This window comes from Camelus ferus, chromosome 7 (assembly GCF_009834535.1).
Source record: "Camelus ferus isolate YT-003-E chromosome 7, BCGSAC_Cfer_1.0, whole genome shotgun sequence".
In the NCBI taxonomy this organism is placed as follows: domain Eukaryota; kingdom Metazoa; phylum Chordata; class Mammalia; order Artiodactyla; family Camelidae; genus Camelus; species Camelus ferus.
The window spans coordinates 64,346,182-64,360,019 of NC_045702.1; positions in this window are offsets into that span (position 1 = coordinate 64,346,182).

Consider the following 13,838-nt stretch of genomic DNA (forward strand, 5'->3'; position numbering starts at 1 on the left):
GGGATGTGGCTAAAATTAACATAATCTGCTGAGGAAATTCCTGATCTATATTGGATGGGCTCAATTTATGGTAATTGTCAGGATGTCGGTGGACTTATTCTTCTATATGAAATATTATGAGTCGTATAATGAAAAGAAACTCAAGAAAGAAGTGTCAAGGAGGTAGCGACTAGTGTCAGAGTGTGGACTGGAGAAGAAAATGCTGGTCACAGACCTGCAAGTCATTTTCTGCCTTTGCTGTGGAATGCCCCTGGAAAGAAAAGTATGCCAAAAACCCTTGTAAAAATTTCAAAGATCAAAATGGCAAACACAGAAATGGTATTTTCTAGCAGGAGAATTCTTACACATGGTGTATTTTTTAGTACCTGTGTCTCATCTGTCTAGGAGTGCTTCTTTTAAACGTGTGAGAATTTATGGGTCCTGGCTACCTGGGAAATATTACATAAGCTGTGTAACCATCTGTGTATAAAATGGAGATTTTTATGACAGAAATACCTCTTTTTTATGGAAGTAATGCTTTTGCCTGCAACACTTAAAGCTCCCCTATTAAATCTAGACCAGAACAGACACTAATGCCCCTCAAAAGGGCCTGGGGAGTGGCATTGGCTGTCCCAGACTTCTCCATCCTCCCCTTTTCTCATGATTTCCTATCTCCTTGAAATTATTTGTATGGCTTAATTCTGGGTAACTTCTCTGATCCTTTGAATGTAATGGATAATTCACCCCTTTATATTATTTCAAGCTATATTGCTCAACACCCAAGTTTTACCACTGTAACCCTTTAAAGTGGCTTCCTAGATTTTTCTAGATCCAAGCCTTTCCTCTCTAGAGCCACATCAAAACTTGCCTGCTCCTTGATCCAAATTCTCTATATCTTATTATTCTCAACTCATAAATTTATCGTTAATAATTAATGTATACCTATTATTACCATTATTATTATTTTGCTGTTGTCGTTAGTGTTCTGTGGTTAGAGAAACTGATCTGCAGTCCCAAGTCTTTACACAGAACTATAGTGTCAGGATATGTTATTTCTGGGTTCTCTTCAAACAGAGGTGACCTCTTTTACCTTTTGAACCATCCATGTGACTTTTTTTTAATGCCTCTCTTGACATATTCAGTGTTGAAATGACTTTTTTTTTTTTGTAAACATGTCTTATTTCTACAATTAGGACAGAAATATATGTCACTATTTTCTAATCTCCCACAGTGTTAGCAGAATATATTTTCTCAAAAGGCACTTCATGAATATTTGACAAATTAAATTGAATGAACAGATAGGCCCTTCAATTTTCCTCAAAGCAGGGGAGATGGTAATGATAACATTATTAACAAATAAACAAATTTGACTCCAGTTTATTTTCTAAGATCTCACCCTGAGAATAAAAGTTGAAAGATCTTCCTTCTTTTTCGTTTTCTTTATTGTGAGGAAAAAGACAGTTTTATTTTTCTTTTCCTTAGAGATAGGGAACACCTTCAAGGAATTTTATTCATTCTGTCCAACAGATTTCAGAAGATTCCTGAATTTGTCAGGAGTCAAAACTGTGGGGGAAAGGAGGAATCAGAGAATGAGGGAAATTAGGAATCCTATTATGTATTACTGATCTGAGGAATCCGTATCTGAGGCTTAATGAAAAGTCACTGAAAAGGCAACAGTGGAGAAAATTGGCATTTAGAGAAACTTGTAATTTGTTTGTTTCTAAAAAAAAAACATTCACGTTGAGGTCCAATTAAGATCAAAATAGTTTCTATCAGTAGTTCATTAAGCCCAACAGATGGTCAGTGATTTCTGTTGAGGGAGCTATAGTTTACACATGAGGACTTCAAGGAGTATTTAGATACTTGAATGCTTTGAGGGCACCTCCTCTTAAGGGCACCTCCTACCTTTCCCCATCCACTGATTCATGAGAAGCCTGCTCTGTCACCTGGAGGAGCACAGGTGCTGGGAAGTCCTGAGCCTGGGACCTTGGCAGGTTAGGGTTGTCACATCAAGTGCGCAGAGAAAACAGTCCGGCTTTAGTACTTTCTTGCTTCAGTTACTTCCTCTCCTGCAATAAGGCAAAGGTCGGGGATCTTTTGGTATTTTATGTACATATAAGCAGATAGCTGAGTGAGGCAAAAAACAGAAATGATTCTGTTAAGAGGGTTGTCTTTATCTCTCTCATCTGAAACTCTTAATAAAACTCTACAAATATAAAACCAACTTTGCTAGGAAAACAATTTATTATATGTAGCCTTACATACTTGAAGTTAAAAAAACTTATTTGTTTCCTAAGAATTTACAGTATCTTTGTGAAATAGACATAAATCAAACACTGCGCATCTTCGTTAAACAGGGACTTTGGTGTGGACTGTCATTTCAGTGGGTCATCTTCTCACTGGCTATTTTACTGGCTACAGAAAAAGCGAATTGTCAGTGTGTTTGTGTTTTCTCTAGTGGGCGCAATATCAGTACTATTTATTTAATTTTGCTTTCTTGATTTACAGAAAAAAACTGCTATGAAGACTTCCTTTGTCAACATATCTCAGATAAAGATATTTTACCTTTTAGAGAATAATTTTCTGTTAGGATTATTTCTAAAAGGCCTATCAAAATTGAATGTGAATTGCTAGTTTTTATTCTGGAAGTTGATATTTAAGTGCTATTGTGTAATACTCAAAAAGTCTTAAAATTTAGTCTCAGAGCAGTGTTGTGATTAAAAAAAAAAAACTATAACCAATAAATAATTTTGTAGAAACTCAAAAATTTCCTCGTACTTCTCAAATACCATGAAAAGCAATACTTTTGCTCATGTTAGTAATAAATCAAAATTTTTTCTTAATAATTAACTTTTGTTCCTTCATATGAATTTTAATGCTGTCTAGATGATAAATCAATCCTCTGAACCAGTTCTTTTTTCATAGGATTGGTTTGGGAACTGGCACACACTTAAAGGAAGGAAGGAAAGACCATTTTTCAGTCATGTCCCAGAACATGATGGCTGAATGACACCAAGAACTTGACTGGTTTCCTTGCCCACAATCTTACTAATTCAGTATTTTCTTAAAAATAAGTGATCAAGCAAACAAAAACAGGCTTGCTTAAATAATGCTTTTGTTCAGAACCTTCAATGACCCTATTTCATGTTCTGTTAAAACCAAATTTCTCTGTGTGGCTTTTAAGTCTCTTTTTACAGTCTGGCTACATTGTTAGCTCTCAAATTTGTTTTCTCCAGCCAGGTCTCTTTATAGTTTCATGAACATGGCATATATCTTCATTCTCACACATCTTTAGTAACAATACACATCTTTAATGTTTTTTTGCTCTGAAATTCCATCTCCTCGCCTGCTTATTCTCAACTGGTCCAAGGAGAAAGCAGGCACTACCAGCTTTTTAAAATCTTCCTGGACAACCCCAGCAGTTTTTGAACCCTCCATCCTAGTACATTTACACTGTATTATATAAAATGCTGTATTTAATTAATGCAATATTTGATCTGTTACTGTTGCAAATGATTATTTTCATAAGAGTGAATTTTCTGGATCTGGATTATGAAAGCATGGAAACGTCTTTATTTTTACATAGTTTTGTATGAAATATTTCTGTCAACTATTACAAACATCTCTGCCTAATTAAATGAAGAATACAGAGCATGCTTAAAGCTACTGATGGTTTAGAATCATTACTATGAACATCAATTATTATATTATGTTAGAGTAAATACCCAGCACTTGTTTATAAGCTGGTGCATTGGGGAGTATGGAGATGTCTTGTGGTTTGTGTGATCCGGTACTCTTATTTCCACTCCAGATACAGATTCTTTAAAATAGTCACTGGAGATCAATGGTGCTATTGAGACCCCTCACTGGGATTTTAATTAAAGATAATGTATTTATGCACCAAGAAGATTATTAGAAATTGTTAATAACACAATTTAAACTTTCTAGGAAGAATTTATGTTTCCCAATAACTTGTCTTTAATATGGGTAAAATTTATTTCACTTTCACTTTCGTTTTGGTAATGCTCTTTTGTTTCTCCAAACAATGATTGTATTGACCAACTGCTTACTTTAAAAATTTGTTTCTTTAAGACAGATCATTAAGGTCAGTTACTTGACTAGCTGCTTGGTTGATCTGTTAAATCAGGTAAAATGAACTCTTTAGTCCCTTATAGAAAAAAACCTACAATATTCTACAATATCTAAAATATAATTAAGCCCTCTTTTTCTTCCTCTCCATTTTAGTGAGTGCCCTTAATGTGCGAAGGTTTTTGCCTTCGCCTTATCTTCCCACTAGACTTTCAGGATTAAGCAATTACTAGCAAAAAAACGAAAGGAAAATCATCCTATTCTTCAAAGAATTAAAGTGAAATCTGGTAATACAATGAAGTATAAACCCAGGACACTGGGGAAGAACCAAATTGGGATTGCAAAAACAGCCCACATGATGGTGAACACTTCTGTGCTGTGTTGAGGTCAAGCTAGAAAGATGCTCTTAAGATATTTTGATGCAAGTTTTTTTTGTTTTTGTTGTTTTAAATTTCAGGTACTAAAGCTTTTAAACTTCCTTTCATGCATTGAATAAAAATTTTAGAAGTATATATGTGGGCCATTCTGGACTAAAATAACATTGGAAATACTTTATTTGATGGAGAACTTTTATAATCAAGTTTCCAAATTAGAATAAATCTTTTGAAGATCAAATAATCCTTTGGATAGTGATTAGTAAGATTTAGTTCTATTGGTATCTAATGTTTTTAGGCTTTAGTGAATAATATCAATAAACTTGATTTTCTATATAAATTGCTTTAAATTTTGAACCAAGGCTTTTAGTTTTTTCTAAGAGCTAAAGTCAGAAAATGTATCATATGCCTCTATAGTGCCATCTATTCTTATTTTAAAAGGTTTACAGAAGAGCTATTATATCTTATTATTATAGCCAGAAGCATCATGTTTGCATTATTTGCAAGCAGTTGTATCCATATACTGATGTAAATTCATAGTATGATTCTATTAATTTGTTACTCTCCAAAATACAGTTTTCCTGGAAAGTGAAAAATTTTTATCTAAATTTTTCTGTCTTTTGTAAATAATCACTAAAAGATATACTTGTGTTTAAACATTGTCTCTCTAGTTCCTTGCAAGTATCAGACAATGACATTTCTGAATTTTGTATTCCATCTAGCCATTGATGATCTCAGATTTGTTTCTCCAAGCTGAGGTACTCTCCTGAGCTCCACAGTGCACACATCCAGCATCTTATTTGATACCCTTATTTGGAGCTTTAATAGATATTTCAAACTTAATGCTTCTAAATAGAAGTATAGACACTCTAGTCCTCTCACCTCAATCCCAAATCTAATTTCCTCCAAGCCATTATAGTTCATATTATACAGATGGCTCAACTGAAAGAAAAAAAGAAGATAAAAAAAAAACAAGAAGTCATTCTTGACTCTTTTTTCTTTCATATTTCTATCCAGTATGTCAATAAAGCTATACCACCTCTTTTAAAAATAACTGTATTCAAAGTCTGACACTTCTCTTTATTTACCTTGCCACAACCAGTCCAAACCACCATAGTTTTTTTTTTTTTTAATTTTATTTTTCAAGTGTAGTTGATTTACAATGTTAGCTTCAGGTGTATAGCAAAGCAATTCAGTCATGCATATATATACATATTTTTTTCAGATTCTTTTCCTTTATATGTTATTACAAGATATTGAATATAGTTTCCTGTGCTATACAGTAGGTCCTTGTTGTTTATCTTCTTTGTATACATGCTAATGTGTATCTCTTAATCCCAAACTCCTGATTTATCCCTTCCCCAGCTCTTTCCCCTTTGGTAACCGTAATTTGTTTTCTATATCCATGAGTCTATTTTTGGTTTGTAAATAAGATTTGTGTTATTTTTTTTTAGATTCTACATATAAGTGACTCATATCTTGTCTTTCTCTGATTTACTTCACTTAATGTGATATCTCTAGGTCTGTCTATGTTGCTGCAAATGGCATTATTTTATTCTTACGGCTGAGTAATATTCCATTGTGTATAATATATATAAATATATACATACACCACATCTTCTTTATCTGGTCATCTGTTGATGGACATTTAGGTTGTTTCCTTGTCTTGGCCATTGTAAATAGTGCTACTATGAACATTGGGGTGCATGTGTCTTTTCGAATTATAGTTTTCTCCAGTTATATGCCCAGGAGTTGGATTGCTGTATCATATGGTGAGTCAATTTTTAGTTTATTAAGGGACCTTCATACTGTCCTCTGTAGTGGCTGCACCAATTTACATTCTCACCAAAAGTGTAGAAGGGGTCCTTTTTCTCCACACCTTCTCCAGCATTTATTGTTTGTAGACTTTTTAATGATGGCCATTCTGACTGATGTGAGATGATACCTCATTGTAGTTTTGATTTTCATTTCTTTAATAGTTAGCTGTGTTGAGTATCTTTTCATGTGCCTGTTGGCCATCTGGATATCTTCTGTGGAGAAATATCCTATTTAGGTCTTTTGCTCATTTTTTGATTGGGTTGTTTGTTTTTTATATATTAAGCTGTATGAGCTGTTTGTGTATTTTGGAAATTAGACCCTTGCCATTATTCTTGCCCTGACTTCAATAATAGCCTCCTTTTACCATTCTGCTTAAAACGTTCCAAAGGCTTCATATTGTCTATGAAGAAAGCCAGTGCCAAAGAATACTCTCTTATCCCACCAATATCCTAGTTTCTTTTCTTTCTTACTTGGACACATAGCTAAGCTACATTCCCCACCTCTCTTGAGATGGGCTGAGTTTGGGCAATGAAACATAGGCAGAAGTAGTAAACATCATTTCCAGGCCTGGCCCATAAAAATTCCCCATGTGGGATCCTCTTCTCTCTCTCGGTTGTGTGGCAAAGCTGGAGACCATGTATTAAAGGTGGTATTTCCACAAGATGAAAGGAGAATTGCTTCTTCATTGTCTCCATGGAGCAAACCACCTACCCCAGCCAGCTCTTACTGGAATGTGATGTGTGTAAGAAAGAAAGCTTTACCTTGTTAAGCCATAGTTTTAATCTCCACATGATTCAACTCCTGTCTTGAACTCTCTTGAACCTCATTTTGTTTTTTTGACACTGTCTCCTTTTTCACTAGGCCCTACTTACTCTGGGTTTCTTTCTGACCTATGAATTCACACAGAGGAGAACTTTGCCCTGGCTGTCCTTCGGCTTGGGCTGATCTTTCCTTCAGATCAAAACATGACTACTTCCTTCTCCTCTTCCGTCAGGTTATCAACTCAAATGCCACTTCTTTAAAGAGACCTTCCCTGACCACCCTATCTAAAATAGCGTCCCATATTGGTCACTTTCTATAACATTACAGTAACTCACCTTCTCACCAATTATCAGTACCAGAAATTATCATATTGTGTTTTTCTTTCTCTTCCATTTCTGGAATGTCAGCTCAGCAAGAGGAGGGAGTCTTTTTTTAATTGAAATATACAATATTATGTTAGTTCCAGGTGTACTACATAGTCATTTGACATTTGTATACATTATGAAATAGTGATTATGATAAATCTAGTAACCATCAGTCCCCATACAAAGTTATGATGATATTATTGACCATATTTCTTATGCTGTGTATTACATCCCCCTGGCTTATTTATTTTGTAACTGAAGTTTTGTACCTCTTAATCACCTTCATGTATTTTGTTCCCCTCTTCTTGGCAACCACTCATTTGTTCCTTGTATCTATAAGTCTGTTTTTATTTTGCTTTGTTTGTTTTGTTTTTTAGATTCTACATTTGAGTGAGGTCATGTGATATTTGTCTTCCTCTGACTTATTTCATTCTCTGTCTGACTTATTTTGCATATCAGATCCATCTATGGTGTTGTAAATGGCAAGTTTCATTTTTTTGTGGTTGAATAATGGTTCGTTGTACTCAAACCTACACACACATTGACACACACACACGTATCTTCTTTATCCATTCATCTATCAGTGGACACTTAGGTTGCTTCCGTATCTTGGCAATTGTAAATACTGCTGCTGTGAACATGGTATGCATATCTTTTCAAATTAGTGTTTTTATTTTTTTCAGATAGACACCCAGAAATGGAATTGCTAGATCAGATGGTAGTTCTATCTTTAATTTTTTGAAGAACCTCCATACTGTTTTCCTTAGTGACTGTACCAATTTATAATCCCAGCAAATATGTACAAGGGTTCCCTCTTCTCCATACACTTGCCAACACTAGTTATTTGTTGTTTTTTTGATGATACCCATTCTGACAGGTGTGAGGCTTTATCTCACTGTGATTTTGATTTGCATTTCCCTGATGATTAGTGATGTTAAGCATCTTTTCACGTATCTGTTGGCCATCTGTATGTCTTTTTTGGAAAAATGTCTGTTGAGGCTCTTTGCCCACTTTAAAATTGAGTTGTTTTTTAATATTGAGTTTTATGAGTATAATTTGGATATTAATCCCTTATTGTGTACATTGTTTGCAAATATCTCCTCCCATATTCAGTAGGCTACTTTTTTGTTTTGTTGATGGTTTTCTTCACTGTGCAAACCTTTTGGTTTGATGTAGTCCCATTAAACAATTTTTGCTTTTGTTTCCCTTGCTTAAGGAGACATTCCCCGCCCTGCCCCCCCCGACCCCAATTACTAAGAGTGACGTCAAAAAGCATACTGCCAATGTTTTCTTCTAGGAGTTTTAAGGGTTTAGGTCTTACATTCAAGTCTTTAATCTATCTTGACTTTATTTTTGTACACAGTGTGAAAATGTAGTCCAGTTTGATTCTTGTGCATGTAGCTGTCCATTTATTGAAGAAGAAGCTGTCTTTCCCTTACTGTATATTCTTGCCTCCTTAATTGGATTAATTGGCCATATGTGTGTGGGTTTATTTCTGGGCTCTCTATTCTGTTCCATTGGTCTGTGTGTCTGTTTTTGTGTCTACCATACTATTTTGATTACTGTAGCTTTACAATATACTAAAATAGTTTGCAATCAGGTAGCATGATACCTAAGAGAAAGGATCCTTAATGTTCACCATTATAGCCTAAAATAGTATGTGGTATATAGTGTGCACTCATTAGATATTTTTTAACTGATTGAATAGTACACACATGTATGTTATTTGAAGATTGGAATTTTATCCTGTAAAGCTCAAATGTATGTAAAGCATATGTCTCAAATAAACCTTAATATTTCTAGTATAATGTCTCATTTAATTGCATGTAAATAAGGTAATAATAGAAAGGTATAGAATTTGGAGACAGAAATACCCAATTCATGCTTTGAAACTATTATGTGATCCTAAAAAATTCTTTCTTAGGCTCTATTTCCACTGTTTTCACACTGGAAGTACTACAGTAATTATCCTATTATGATGGCAATCTCATGAGATAGAAAGGTTGTGAGTAAACAAACTTTATATAGTATAAACTGTGTAGAGTTCATATAATGTAAAAGTCAAGGCCACAAAGCTGTTTTTAAACACATACAGAATACTTTGTGTGTTATATAGACACCTTGTGTATTATATAGACAATACTTTGCTGGTAGACCATGCTGATAAGAGATATGTATTTTAATTACATGTATTATCCCATATTATTAAAATGAAAGATTCTCTGAGGTGTGTAACAGTCTCAGTCAGCATGGTTTCTTGGGACTTCAAAATAAAGAAATTGCTTTCCATTCAACATGTATTTATAGTTCAAATTCTTCTTTCACATGCGCTCTTCCTGTCTGGTGAGGGTGAATTGTGTCAACATATGGGTGAAAACTTTCATTTTTGTTTTGGTAGACATATAACATTTCTCTTCAGTGGTTCTGTTTAGTATCAGTCACAGAGGCCCATGCTCAGTTGTTTTTATTGACCTAAAATCTTCGCAGATTCACCAAAGTGGGAAAAAGCAGCATCGTGGGACCAAATATTTGTTGTTCACGAGCAAGTCTTACAATCAAACTTTAATCTGTGTGTACTTTTCCAGAAAACAACATATAACGAACACTATAACAAAGAAAGCGTGTAATGCTTGCTCAATTCCTATGAAAAATGTTCTTTGGGAAACTAGGCTTGGTTACTATTTAATATTGCTGTTGGAAAGAGGGAGGCTTGTCCCCTGAACCTTCCTCCGTAAGGAAGTGGGTTCTGATTGGTTGTTATCACTGTCCCTAGTTCTGCTCTGGACTTATGTAATAAAGTGATCAGAATATTCCTACTTTTCAAGAAGTCCTCTGTTTGACCCTCAAATGAAGATATAGGTTGTAGGCAGTTCTCTCTGTGTCTGCTTTGTGAGGCCAAGGGGTCATGCCAGCTCAGATTAGGGACTGGGAAAAGTCCTAGATTACTCAGACTTTTCTCTCTTCAGCAGAGGGCTGAAATGCAATGTGAGGTAGATCATAATTGAATTTTTTGAAAGTGTTGCCTTAGGGGAAGGAATAAAGGGAAGAGTAGAATATTCCTTTGATTGGTTTCTGTCTCCAGGTGTGCTGAAACATCCATCTTACCGCTTATTAAAAAGACAATCAAAATAGGCCTGGTCCTGAGAAGAGATCATTTCTGGTTTTGACAAGGCTCCCAAACAACGTTATTTTTAAATGCCATTCTGCGACTTTTCACAAAGCAAGATTTAACAGCTTTGTCCCACTTGGTAACGCTGGCAAAAAAGTTTTTTTTTCTTGATTTTTTTTAATGAAATCTACAAATCAAGGAACATTTAAATAGAGACATGGGAGGGCGCTTCTATTAATGTTTTATGATACTTATTTAAAAGAACATAAAGGAACCTGAGAGATTTCATGTCAGGATGGAATTGAAATGCATTATTGCATATCAGTGAGAATATACAGGAGGTTTTTTTCATAAATTGGATTCCAGCTAACCTAATACCCTGCTATAAAAGGGCTTTTACCTTATGGATGTGTATTATTACCAAACTTTATGGTGCTAAGTATATTACATTTATATGTCTAGTGGGGCCTGATCCAGCTTTTAAAAATTGTGCTTAATTAAACACTAGTGCCTCATCGAGCATGCTTACTCTGGAGGTAGGACAAGAACGTGATCCCATGAGCCAGCACTGTGGATGTGTTGTGGGTTAGGTGTAAAATAAGTATTTGTTTATGCTTTATTTTGAGCAAAGAAACCCTACTGTGGCTAACTTGATTGTTGTCTTTCTTGACCGTACTTGCTGCATTAAGAAATTAACTTTTATCAGGAGAAAAGCAAAAACAAAATTCAAAATGGTCTCATATCGCAGCTGTTAGGATAGGTTCCATAGACATTTTGGAAAACGTAAATGCATATGGTCAGAAAATTTAGATGGTATAGTAAATGTAAAATGAAAACTCAAAAACGTATGCTCCCATTCCCATTCAGGTCCTAAACCTAGTTTTCCACTTTTCAAACTTTGTTGATGTATCTACAAAAACACATGTACCTGAACATATGTGTATATGAATACATCCTTATGTATAACAATAGGAAAATATGCTTTAGAAATTGTTCATGAAAGGAAAGATACTATCACAGTGTGCTAAACTTGACTTTTTAATTAAGTTCATCTTAGAAAGGTTTCCTTAGCAATGAATATGGATTTACTTCAGTCTTTTCAATCAATGTGTACTAATTCCATTGTATGAATGAACAACAATTTATTTTACCACTCTCTTTTTGATACATGTTTATCTTCTTTTTTTCTTACAAATAATGCTGACCAAATCCCCAGATATATCTGTATCTGTGTCTCTATCTATCTATCTAATCTTTTAGCAAGTATTACCTAGAACAAATTCCCAGAAGTTGAATTGCTGGGTCAAAGGGCAGATACATTTTTAATTTTAGCAATTTTGCCAAATTGCACTAGAGAAGGTTGCAGGTAGTTTGCAATCCTACTAGGTGTATCCAAGAATAACTCTTCCCCGCATTTTACCAGAACTGGCTTTCATTAGACTTTTAGTTTCTGGCGATAGATGGCAAAATAGGAGGCTTAGGCAAGTGTAACTTGCTTGGTAAAATTTTTGCAAAGTCAATTAATAGGAAGGAAAGTAATGTTCTTCCATTCACGTAAAGTGTGGAGGAGGTTAGAGGGTCTAGAGGATTCGAGAGCTGAATTAAAGAGTTTATCTCCATCGTTAGTCTAAATGGGGAAATGCTTGCAAACCTGAGGCAGCCTACCCAATGGCAAATGCAACTTGTGTTCTAGGGAATGCCAGGGCGGACAGAAGTGTGTCTTCAGGTAAGAGAAATGTTTCTTGATACCTGCTATGATTTTTGAACTAATTTCTATCCAACTCATTTTTATTTGTTTATTATTACTTTTAACCTTTTACTTCAAGGGAAATTGGTTACTGTAGCTATGAGTGCTTGATATATTTTTTAGTCTTTTCTTGATAAAGTGTTTAGAAAAATTAATAGCTTTCTAGACCAACAGCTATGAAACAGCTTTACAAAAATTTGTTTTACTCCATCGTTTTCGTTATTTCAAAGTAGGCAAAAAAAACCCCTCTCCTTCCAAATTGAATAGTCTCTGAATTGCTCAATTAACCACACCTTAATTCAGTGGGGAATCTGGTTCTGGATGGGTATATAGTCATAGTGTGTTTTTTCATCCCAGGAAGATTTTCTTTCTTTTTTTAAAACATTTTTTTATCAAGTTATAGTCATTTTACCATGTTGTATCAAATTCCGGTGTAGAGCACAATTTTTCAGTTATACATGAACATACATGTATTCATTGTTACCTTATTTTTTGCTGTGGGCTACCACAAGATCTTGTATATATTTCCTTGTGATATACAGTATAATTTTGATTGTCTATTCTGCATATGCCTGTCAGTACCAGGAAGATTTTCTTTGTTTTTATTATTATTATTATTTGTGCTTATATTTATTTGCTTTCATTTAATTATTGGAAAAAGAGCAGCCACTACCATTGTGATTTTTTCTTTTCAAGTGTTTCCCCTAAATCCCGGGAACTAGTGGTGTATTAAGCAATTTCTCCTTAAACCACAGTGAGTTGCAGGGTCACATTTATCTCTGAAAGTGGTGATAGTATGAAAAGTTTCATTTTGGATTTTCTCTCTATTTGGAAAAAACTGCTTTCATATAAAGCATTTGCATTTCAATCATTTGGAGGGTTAGCCTGTGAGAACAACCTTTTGTTCATAGTTAATTTTAGTGGGTTCTTTCATTTTCTGATATCTAGAGACAGGCATTTCCACTTGGCTGGCTTCTATCTCTTCTCTCATCTGGTTTTTCATTCGGCCTAGTTGACCTGAATTGGCTCTGTTCTCTGTCTTTTATTTCACACATGCTCCCGTGACTCCTGCTGTCTGTTGGTCTTGGTGGTGGGTGTTTATTTTGTTCTTGGCAAAACTCCCCACTTGGAGTAGCTGTGTGGTGCTCATAGTCTGTGACAAAGTAAAATGAAGCTAGAAAAGAACCCTTCTTCTAAGGATAATATTTCTTCTAAATACCAGATACCTGCTTGTTGGTTTTTTTTTTCCCCAGTTTTATTGAGGTGTCATTGACAAATAAAAATTGTATATATTAAAGGTATACAGCTTGATGTTTTGATATGTGTGAACATTGTGAAATGATCACCACAATCAAGCTAATTAATATATCCATCATCTCTCAGAGATTTTGTTTCTTTCCTTCCTTTCTTCCCTTTTTCTTTTTGCTGTGGTGACAACACTTAAAATCTACACTCTTAGCAAATTTCAAGTATACAGTGCAGTATTGTTAACTATACTCCCCATCTCCAGAACTTAATCATCTTGCATAACTGAAACTTTGTACCCTTTGGCTAACATTTCCTTGCTTCCCCTTCCACTACCCCAGCAACCAACA